This window comes from Sciurus carolinensis, chromosome 19 (genome assembly GCF_902686445.1).
Source record: "Sciurus carolinensis chromosome 19, mSciCar1.2, whole genome shotgun sequence".
In the NCBI taxonomy this organism is placed as follows: Eukaryota; Metazoa; Chordata; class Mammalia; order Rodentia; family Sciuridae; genus Sciurus; species Sciurus carolinensis.
Genome location: NC_062231.1, coordinates 10751591 through 10762952, shown reverse-complemented (window position 1 = coordinate 10762952; position 11362 = coordinate 10751591). Strand labels below are relative to the sequence as shown.

At 38.9% G+C, this 11362-nt stretch overlaps 1 pseudogene; it reads right to left on the bottom strand.

The window, feature by feature from the left end:
• Nucleotides 1-6671: 6671 nt before the first annotated feature.
• LOC124971206 (E3 ubiquitin-protein ligase RNF168-like) lies at nucleotides 6672-10934 on the bottom strand (annotated as a pseudogene).
• Between the last annotated feature and the right edge of the window lie 428 nt (nucleotides 10935-11362).

The following is an 11362-nucleotide window of genomic DNA, read 5'->3' as shown; positions in this document are numbered from 1 at the left end:
ATTATTCTAAAGTGCCCTTGGGTTGAGTCCTAGTATTTGCAACAATCAAAACCAACAGCCCAAAGTCTGTGATTCTGTTCTCATTAATTCCTGGGTTGGCCACATTCCACTGTCCCTCAGAGGTGGTTGACTAGACTCAGAGTCAGGGGGCGGGGCCTGAAGCCCTGTCCAATAGAGGCACTGGGGTGAGAACTGTCCAATCCGCATGCAGCCAGCGAGGAGGGCGGGCTTCTGAAACCTAACACTGGCCTTGGTCTGGGAGCCGCCATTCTCCGGATCCATATGTGGCTTTTCCTCCTGTGCTCAGGACCTCCCAGGTTTCTGTGCAACACAGGGAAGGAGAGACTCCGAGGGAGAACATGGGGCAGAGTGAAGAGCAGGAAATGGTGAGTGTGCTTCAGGCAGCTGGAGACGGGGTGAAGCCCAAGCCCTTGGGACTGGCAGTGGCGGGAGCAGAAATGGCGGCGGGGCTGCTCCTGGTCCTCTCAGTCTGCCGCCATGGTCTTCCTCTGTAGGTTTCAGTCCTCAGTCTCCACGTCTACATCTAGTGAGTCAGGTAGCTGGACTCTGTGCATCTTGTCACATGAGAGCACGGTGTCCTCAGTCTCTGCCTGAGGCCCCATGAGGACATCAGGGTGCTGGCAGCCCAGCATCTCCTGGGTTGGGAGCAGAACACGTGGAGGGTTATTAGAGGAGGACGAGGCTGTCCCTGTGCTGGCACCCCAGCATATTTGCAGGCTGTGTGCTGAAGACTGAGAGGATGGTGAAAGGAGGACCCCGACTCCATGGTGTTCCTGCAAGAAAGGGCTGTGATCTCTAGAGGCCTGGGTTCCTCCTTCCTGCTGAGCTAGCTGAATATTCAGGAAGCAGCATCTCAAATCCAGAACCCTGGGCTCCATCCCAGCTACTCGGTGGTCTATGAGTAAATTACTAATTTTTGTTTTTTGATTAGCTCTTTTTAGTTGCATCTGGCAATTTTTTGGTATAGTTATACAAGCATGGAACATATCTCTAATTTGGTCCCATTTCTTGTAGATGTTCATGATTGTGAAATACACTATGTTGTATTCTTGAGTATATACAGGAAAATTTTCTAAATTTTCAACTACAGTTCACATTCCCAATGCCAATTTTCCCTCTCAACATTATCAATTTGTTTCCCAGGCTAGTTTCAATTTGATGAAATATTTTGTTGCTTCTTCTAATACTGAATGAACATGATGAAGTTTTTGTTTCATGTTTATAAACAATTTATGTGAGAGGGAAGCAAAAAGGTATCACTTGAACATTTGAACAAACTGTGTGTGCCTCTTGTCGCTCTGTCTTCCAAGGCACACATTATGAGAATATTTTGTGTTGAGGTTCACCATTGAAGAATTGACTGTGTGATGTGTCCTTATCTCAGCCTCTCTTGTCTTCCTTTTCCTGTGCTTCAGAAATGACCCATATAAGATGCCACATCTGCTGTGTCTATAACTCCATGTGGTATATAGTGAATATCAGTCTCTGAGTCTTGTCCTCTTGGGAAGAAGTTTGAATTGATGATGGAGTGTCTCAAGAGAGTAGCTGGATGTCTTAGAACCTGGAGGAATCTCCTGACATTTAATGACTCTAAATATACTTCCAGTGGCCCAGGAGGCTGAGGCAGGAGGATCACAATTCAAAGTCACCTGCAGCAACTTATCCAGGCACTTAGGAACTCAGCAAGACCCTATCTCCAAAAACAGAAAAATGTGCTGGGCATATGACTCAGTGTTTAAATGCCACTGGGTTTATTCCTCTGTACCAAGACAAAGAATTCTTTTAAAAGACTGTTTTGTTTTTTAGATTGTTGCTACCATGAATAGTGCTGCAATGAAAATGGAGTTCAGCTATTTCTTTGACAGAATGATTCCAACTCTGTTAGATGTTTTCTTCCACATTTGATGGCAGATATTTTCTCTGTGGTCCAATATACATGATTCTGTTGACACATTTATTATTTTGCCAAGAGGGACCTGAAACAATATGCTTATGCAATGTGTTCCTGGAGGAGGATTGATCAGCAGCATTGTATGGTGTTATATTTCCCATGTCATCCTCCCTCTACTCTGGGCATAGATCTTTTATTTTTGTGCTGGCATTTGAGCCCAGGGCCTGTCACATTCTCTATGCACACTTTCTGTGAACTGTGCCCCAAGCACAAGTATGTACCTTTAGATTTGGATGTATCATGCCTCCACATTTAATGTTAGTCTCAATGTCATTGGATTTACATAGACCCTTTTGTTTCTATTTAAAGTACAAATAGTTTTTATATACCTATGGATTTCTTTGTTTCGAGATTGCTTGGTCTTTATTATTGTAAGTTTATACTTTAATAATAAACATTGGTGTCAGGAAAGGATAATGACTTTTTTTCTCTTGGAATTCAAATTTTCTTGGATAAGCTTATTGCAGGATCTGCCATCTCTGGTTTTATGGAGCCCAGACCCTGTGCAGTTTGAGGGTTGTAACATGTTGTGGTACTGCTATGATCTATGTAAGGGTAGATGATGTATATTCGAGTTTTCATGGCTACATCAACACAAAGGGAAGAGAAGCATTTATGCACATTAAGTCAAGTAGTGGTAATAGTAACCAGAAGGTAGAATGATTCTCCCCTGATTCTCTGAAGGCAGTGTGGGTTTGCTAACCCTTTGGCATTGGTCTATGGCAGAGAAAACATACATTTGTGTAAAAGAATAAGGTTCTGTTACCTTAAGCTCTGATATTTTTGTGTTTTCTTTCAGCAAAAATAAGAATACAGGATTTTCTGCACCTCAGACTATGTGACCAAATTGAATCATGTTAATGTGGTAAATGTCAAAGATAAGCCATAGTTGTCCAGATTGTGCACACATTTGGTCATAATGATGGACAGGTGACTCCTTACTGTCAGAAAGAGCAACACCTTGGCCAGGCAAATTCTTCAGTGTGAACTCTTAATAAATTGTGATCCTAAACTGCAACTTTCTCATAATGCCATCCATCACTGGGCATCTCTCTATCTCCACAGTTTGTGTAGAGTGACTAAAAAGATCATGAGACAAGACTTCAGATGGACATGTGTTTCCTGTGTGGGAGGATGTTTTCCTCAGTTCTTTCTTTCTCCCCAGCTTTCACGTCTTCTCTGAGTCTTTCACAATATAAGAAGGGTCACAAATCAAAGATACTCTTTCCTCACTGTAGCTGCTCATGGGTGTGATAAATTCTCACATTTTGAGTTCCCTCACCACATTTCCAATTGTCCATTTTCCCTTTCCAGTTCAGAGGATTATCAACTATCTTTCCCATGCAATACTGAATCAGACACAGCATATTCCCATTATTCTCCAAGTAATGAATGACATTTTGAAGCATATTTATATTCAGGTGATTAAAATTTCACATGAGAGTTTATCACATAATAATAGCCTGGCTTTGCTGGCAAAAGATTTTGTACTTCTCTTCCTTCAATCTTCTGTAGGCACAGTCATCTTTTATGAGTGTATTTGGAAATTGTTCTTATTTGAACTGGACTGTCCCCCAAATAATATGTGTTGTTAGCTTTGTCACCAGTGTGGTAAGACTCAGAGATGGGGCTTTTAGGCTAATATAGAATCAAAAAGGTTCTGCATCTTCAGTGGATGAGTGTGTCAGTATCTGCCTGTCATCCTGGGAGCTGGAAACTTCTTAGAGGAAATGGTCACTGGCAGGTGCACTGCACAGTGTATCTTCTTCCCAACATCTACCTGCCTCTCTCTGCTTCCTAGATTCCATGAGCTCAGCAGATTTTCTCCATGTCTTTCTTCCATGATGTTTATGCCTTGCAGACAGCCTAGCATGGACTGAACTCTTTGAAATTATAATTCAAAATGAATAAATCCTCTTTTAAATTATTCTCATCAGGCATTTTGGTCACATAGATGAAACAAGTTAACTAATAAAGAATACAAAGTAATGTCCTCATCCACCATCATTTTTTTGCATGCAATAAATATCACAGCTGCCAGGGCATTAAACTTGATGCCCACAGAGGTGATTTCTCTTGGGTTTTGTAGAGCCTCACTGGTGTCTTGTCATCTCTTCTTAGATGACAGAGGAAAGTGGAGATGATTATGAGGAGAGTGGCTGGTTGCCTATGGCTTAGAAGGATTTCCTTTTATCCTTTTAGTCTACATAAGCAACCTTTTGGGAAATGCATATATAAAGATTTTTCTTCACTACCTCCTTTTTATGCAGATTTTTGGTAGTCTATAAGTTGGACACTGGTATTGAAGGGAAAATAGAGAATTTATTTTTCCCTCTGATATGTGAAAGAAGGGAAATTAAAACAAATCCTAAAGAAAGCTCATACATGTTCCTGTGTTCCAGAATAAACAATGCCCTTCAGTAAGTAAACGTAGGTATTGGAGAATACCACAGATGACACAATGTGTGGACTTGAAGAGTAGGTCTACAATTAGCACTGTTCTTTTCTTGGTTTGTAACCTTGAAAAGATTTGTTCAATTATTTCAAGTTCCATTTTTAGTAATTGTAAAATGCATTTTGTTAGTAGATACACTAGAAAATGTATCCAAAGAAGAAGGATAGAATTGCATTTCAGAAACATTGTTGACCTTACTTTACATTTATCAAACTTTTTGTTCCCCATTTTCTTTTCCCTGAATGCTGATAGTAAGTTATCACATCTTTTCCATTTGGGAGGTGATTTTAATTGAAATTCCAAAGCCCAACCTTGGAAAATCTATCAAAAAATAAATAGAAATTAAAAATTATCCTTCATTATGACTGCATAAAAATCAGTACATTTCTTCAAGTTTGTGTGGCAGATAAATTATTGAATTACAGCTTTACCACATCAGATTTTCTCTCCTAAGGAATTGTGACTGTCAATCATATATCCTATTCTTTGGATATTGCAGTTTAATGGCAAATCATTGGTATATTTTGCAAGTAGGATGTCTCCCAAAAACTCGCTTATGAGAAAATGTAAGAGCATTCAGAGAAGAAGTAATGGGGTTGTGAGAGTCTTAACTCCATCAGGTATTTAATGCCCTGACTGGAGTTAACTGTAGTAACTTAAGGGGTAGGTGGGCTGTGACTGGAGGAGACTGGAATTGTGGCATGACTTTGGGGTTTGCATTTTTTTTTGACTGACATAAAATATTTATTAACTTCTAATAAGAATGCATACATGTTAGGAAGAGCAGAAAGACTAATAGAGAAATTAAACTTTATCTTAAAATCAACTCTAGTCAGGAAGACTTCTTCACAGATGAATAAGTGATTAAATATATAAATCCTAAATATATCACACCACGGGGCTATTGATTATTTCTTTCCTTTTTGGTCATAGAACATTTCAGGAAGCTTTGAATAACTTTTAATTCAAGGAGTTCCAACAATGTCTATGCTAAAACATTAAGTGAATTACTCTTAGAAAAATACTGGATTGATGGTAAGGCAGATCTTACTCTATTTTGGACAAATTTGGTTAGTTTCTGACTATACCTCATTTCACCATGATCATTACTCAGAGGTCAAAAAAATTTTTTTTGAGAAAGAAAAAACTAAAATTTTAAATGAGCAGCAGAATTAAGAGCATTAATTATTAAAGTTTCATGAATGAAATCACTGCTTCTGATTTAACTTTCAGCGGTAAGAGCAAAACCTACATACATTCTCACTGTCCATAAGCACAAAGAAAAGCAACAGCACAGTGATAGTATAAGGAAATAAACTCATGGTTGTTTCAGATTCCAAAACATAAGACATTGTGATGTGACTCTTCTCTCACAAATTTTCATTTTTTTCAGGAAAGAGCAGATTAATAGAAGCATGAATTTCTAAAAATTCAGAAAACTAATTTGGATTTTGACAGTGAATACTATGGTGTGAAAAGGTATATTTTCACCAAAATTTTTTCAGTGTTATTTATAGCAAAGAAAGAGAGAACATTATTCCAAATAACATCAACTATTAGAAAGTGGGTCCAGAATGCTCCTAAACTGTCAATCCACCCCACTTGGTCTAATCCTATCTCTTTCTTTATGCATAAAAAATCTGGTTTTCCTTTCTGTCAACTGAATTTTAATTTACTAGAAAACTCTGATTTAACATTGATCCTAATCCATTTTAAGTCAAAGAAAATACTATAATGTTTAAAATTGAATTAGTAATTTAATTAATTTAATTAGTGAACTCAAGTGTTATGGTAGATGTATTTCAAGTGCTGTATAAATATAAGGAAAAGTAGAAAAGAAAATCTAGACTCTAAATCCTACAAGGATTCCTTAACTATTTGATATAGTATCATCTTGGTTTTGATTATTCATGACAGTAAATGAGCTAAGGCCATAAAACTTGTTATTATTATTATTATTTTTTTAGAGTGGCACTTTAAGACTTCTTGGGCTTCCTGGATGCATTTGTACATACAAAAGGATTGTTAAACTTAGTATGTGTTAGTTATTAACAATGGATAGGGACCCTTGCTTATCACTGAGTTTTACAGAAACATATTTTTATATTCTTCTTTTGTAATCACAGTCTTTAAAGATAATAAGTATACTCAGAAAGCAGAGATTAATGTGAAATTTATAAAGATTCTATGACAGAAGAGAGCTTCACAATCCAGTTTTACTAGAAGACACTCTCTTTGCCCACATTATTTGGTGTATCTCTGAAACATTTGAAAAATACTTTTCTGTGACTTACTAGGCTGTAGAGAATGAATACTTTTAGATACATTACAACTTTCTCTAGTAGAGTTTGACATCTTTTTTTTGAGCTTGTGTTTTTTCTTTTTTTATTGTAAACAAATGGGATACATGTTGTTTCTCTGTGCATGGAACAAAGGCATACCATCTGTGCAATCATAAATTTACATAGGGTAATGTTGTTTGATGCATTCTGTTCTTTTTTCCCTTCCCCCACCCTTCCCACCCCTCTTTGACATCTTTTTTCCATTGACTGAATGGTTCAATCAGATTTTAAAAGAAGGTTGCCAATTTTCATCTCTTGAGGCCTCTCTGAGGTTTAGGAGGTTCTAACTATCAGTCTGCTTTTTGAAGTTCCTATCTCTGTAATTCTTCTGCCCCCTGAGTAAGTTATCTGGAGGTGAGGATGTAGCACGTAACTGGTACTCATCTGGGGATCCTTTTTGCTGGTTTGGCTTCATTAGTTCTTTATCCACCTCTTTCTGTAGTTGTAATGCAAATAACTGGTCCTGTTCCTCTTGTTTATGTCTCTCAAAAAGTGAATGCTCCAAATCTGTCAGTTTTTAGGTAAAATTCATTTGATTCCACTTGTTCTGAAGAAGAAAATGTGAATGTTTTCTTCCATTTTAAAGAAAAGCATGGATTCCTGACTGCTTCAACTGAAGATTCCTGGCTTTTTCTTTTTGAAATACCTTTACTCATCAGTTGGCTAGACTCTTCCTTTTCTGTCTCAACTGGGTTGCCTCCAATTACTTGCATTTTATCTGAGGAAGTACACCATTCTCTGTCTTGCCACAAGGCTTAATTATCATTATTTAGAATAGGGAACTTTGGTTTTAGGTCCTTCATAGTTTATGACACATAACTCTTGATCATGATTGTTGGATTGTGTTTTGGCTTTTCCTTCAAGGCACTGTTCTGCGTCATAGACACATAACCATGGCATAGGTGACTCTACTGAAGACTTTGCACCTTGTTCTTGAGTTTCAAGGCATATTTGAGGAGAAAGTGTTGGCATGTTTTCTTCATTTCTTTGTCTTGCCATTTAGGACTCTTCATATCACTATTGTCAATTTCTTCTGAATATTTCCAATGTTTCTTTGTTCTTATTTTTCTTTTGTGACTTGCTTGTGATCGCATCAGATTTTCTGGAATTCAAAGGCAAAGCCAAGGTACTTCCCTCATACAGATTATTAATATTAATGCTTAGTTTTCCTGCCAGTTCTTCATCATTTTTTGGTTGTTCTTCCACTTCACTTTGCCTTTTCTCTGCCTGTTGTTTTTCCTCTTCTTCCTCCTCTGCCAATAATCTCTGTATATATTCATCACTGGCTTTGTTTTCTTCTTCCTCACCAGCTCGTGGCTCTGCCTCAACCTTGCTTATCTCTTCTTCATATTCTCTTCTTAATTCCCCAGGTTTACCTAACAGATGAATGGGCTGATGATCATCAACGATTTCTTCCGATCCTTGCCCAGAGACTCTATGCTTGCATTCCTTTGGATAGTGTTTCTGAATTATTTCCCATAGTTCCATATTGATAAGAGAATTTCTTTGGGTATGGTACCAAGTCCATGAAGAGACCTGGCAGCAACAGAAGGGACAGCACCAACTTGCATTTTTGACAGTCTACTGGAAGCACGGATTACAGAGCGTGTGGTTACAAGGAAGGGTAACGGGCTTGATTAGGATTTCCACACAGATCTGGATTAGGATATCCATACAGATCTGGCACCTGAATTGCCACAGGAAAGGGATGGCATCTTTGGGTAGAGCCACTTTAATATGCTAAGGAGGCCTATTCAACATCCAACACCAGGTTCCCATGCTCCCAGCAGCTCCAGGACTGACTCTGGCCACTGCTGAGAGAATGCCTCGCCCGCAAGGACACCGGGCTCAGACTGCAGGTCTGTTTTACCCATTTTACCATTGCTGTGGGGGCAACTCACAAGCCCCCACATTCCAGCTTCAGGGGGCCCTGGGCAGTGTCCTAGGGACCCATGGCTGACGGGTCCCTCACAACTCTTCAGTCAACCACAAACAAGGGGGTATGCATTTTTATCTGGAGAGTGGAGACTCTCTTTTTGATTCTTCATTGCAATGTGAGCTGTTTCCCTCTGCCACACTCTTCCACTGTGATGTTCAGGCTCAACTCAAACCCTGAGAAATACAGGTGACAGAATGTGTGGACTTGAATAGTAGGTCTAACAATTAGCACTGTCTTTTCTTGGTTTATAACCTTCTGTACACTAAGACCTCTGAAACCATCAGCACTGAAATAAACTTTTACTCCTCTACAATTTTTACAGTCAGATCTTTAGTTACAGCAGCAAAATAACTGACTAAAATAATCATATATATCATAGCACTTGGAAATACGAGAATTGCTCACGTAAGATTCATTGTCTAATAAGTAATTATTACTATGGAGGTAGCAACAAAATTACATATATATTTTCTCAAAAATATAAGTGCTTTTGCTTTTGAATATGTAAACACCCTACACATTTGTTTTCTCTGTACACGTAAACATTGAACTTGGGCAGGCATGCTCATGCACACTGTATTCCCAGCTACTCAGGAGATTAACACGGGAGAATTAAAAGTTTAACATTAGCCTTCACAATTTAGTGAGACCCAGTCTCAGAATAAAAACCAAAAAAATGAGGAATGCTATTGATGTAGCTCAGTCATAAATCAGTCAGTTTTCCTGGGTTCAATACCTACTACAAAAGAACATAAGCAAAACCCACTGAATTGGAATATTTTTACTCACATACAAGTGGATATTTTCTCAATCAAACTGTATCAATAAAACTATGTAGAGGAAAGACCTGAGCTCTGTGACTTCCAGCTAAAGTTATTCTTGAGCCTACAAAAGGAGTTCTATGAAGGTCCATGTGTTCTGATCCATGTAGAGGCAGATTTTTAAGAGAAACATTTGAATTGTAGGTAATCACTCCTGAGAAAGAAACTCAGAGAAGAAGAAAGCAGATGCTGCTGGTTTTCAGGTGTGTTTCAGGTGTGGGGCTGCATTTTCCTTCCAAAATGTTATGTATTTTAAATTTGCAAACTTTCTTTCCTACTGTTTATTTTGGTAACATGTCTTAAACTACTTTATTTCCTTTATGGAATAGATAATTTGTAGCCCTTTATAATAGAAGCATCTCCTCAATGTACACACTTCAGTTTTATTCATGTGATGAATTCATGACCTGTAGTGTTGAACACATTTTTTTTAGACATTTAAAAGTGTTAGTACCATAGACTTGCATTTCCTATTGTTGAGTCATTAAATATTGATAAGGAAGTAAACCACAATTTTTTTTTTACATTCCATCTGGATGCTCCATCAACTTCAAGAATTAATAAAATGCACATTAAAAGTGGATTCCATTCATTGCCTATGGTAACATAAATTTTGAAGGAGAATAATTAGAAGAGAATCACAATCCATTGCATTCAGGGAGCCCAAATCTGTCTTTCTTGGCCCCTTTTCATCCACATGAGTCTTGGCAAGGCCTATTTTTGTCCTTCCCTGCCTAGAGGAATCAGGATGGAACTACCTCATTTGGTGAATTAGCCCAATTTGGAGCATTGAATCATGGCTTCTATCAGACCAGGCATGGGCTCTGAAGTCTCTACAAATCCCCATCCATCCACTCCTCAGCTGCTTTCTCAAGGAAGCCTCCTCCCCTACACTGCCACAACTGCCCAGTCTCACTAGAGGAAGATTTCCAACAGATTTCAACCAGAAAGCTGTCCTGCAGCTCTGTGCATGTCCAAAGACTTTGAGGGATGGAGATGAACCAGCTCACCTCAGAAACACGATGAGTCCTGTCCTATCATGCTGTGCTGAACAAAACTGGGCTACCCCATTCCACCACTCTCCCAAACTACCCACAATGTGCTTAATGGGACTGGGTCAGTTCCATGTGGGTGACAGGTTAGGCATGTCCTTATCTTTGTGCTTCCACTGGCTCAGGCATGATGAAATTTGGACTGCTGTCCCTTGTGTGGGCATGCAGACTCTCATGACCATAGGAGTTTATTGCTCCCCAGGCATGTCCTGCCACCTGGGCCTCTAGCTCCTCTAAATTTCCAGCACCCTGTGTCAAGCCCTCACTTGGTACCAGCAGCTCTTTTCCCTCTGTCCATCTGCCTTGGAGGAGCCCTGTCCAAGTGTGAATGGGAAGTTTTCCAACACTGTCATTGGGTTCAACCCATCACTTCCTTTACTGTGACAAACATGATGTGCACCATATTAAACTAGAGAATCAGCCTGAGGGAACTGGGAGAAAAAGTTGACATAGTGAGCAAGAAACAGATTCCAGGTGGAAACCCATGCTCTGAGAGTCCATCTTTCTTCAATTTTCACATCAAAGTCTGTAGACATGACCCTTACATCTCCCATGGGAGGAAAAATTCTTTGAGCCCAATTCAGTGATCTTTCCCTCAGTTTTCCATGGTCAGAATGGATAACATTAATCTTGAATCTTTTGACATCCCTTCGATTAAATCAGAATTGCTTTCTCATAGTTCATATTAGAAAGATGTTTATTGTACTAAAGAAAACCATGAAATAAAGGGACTCAATCTCTAGAATATTAAAGTGCCCATCCAACTACCTTTTAGCACTTC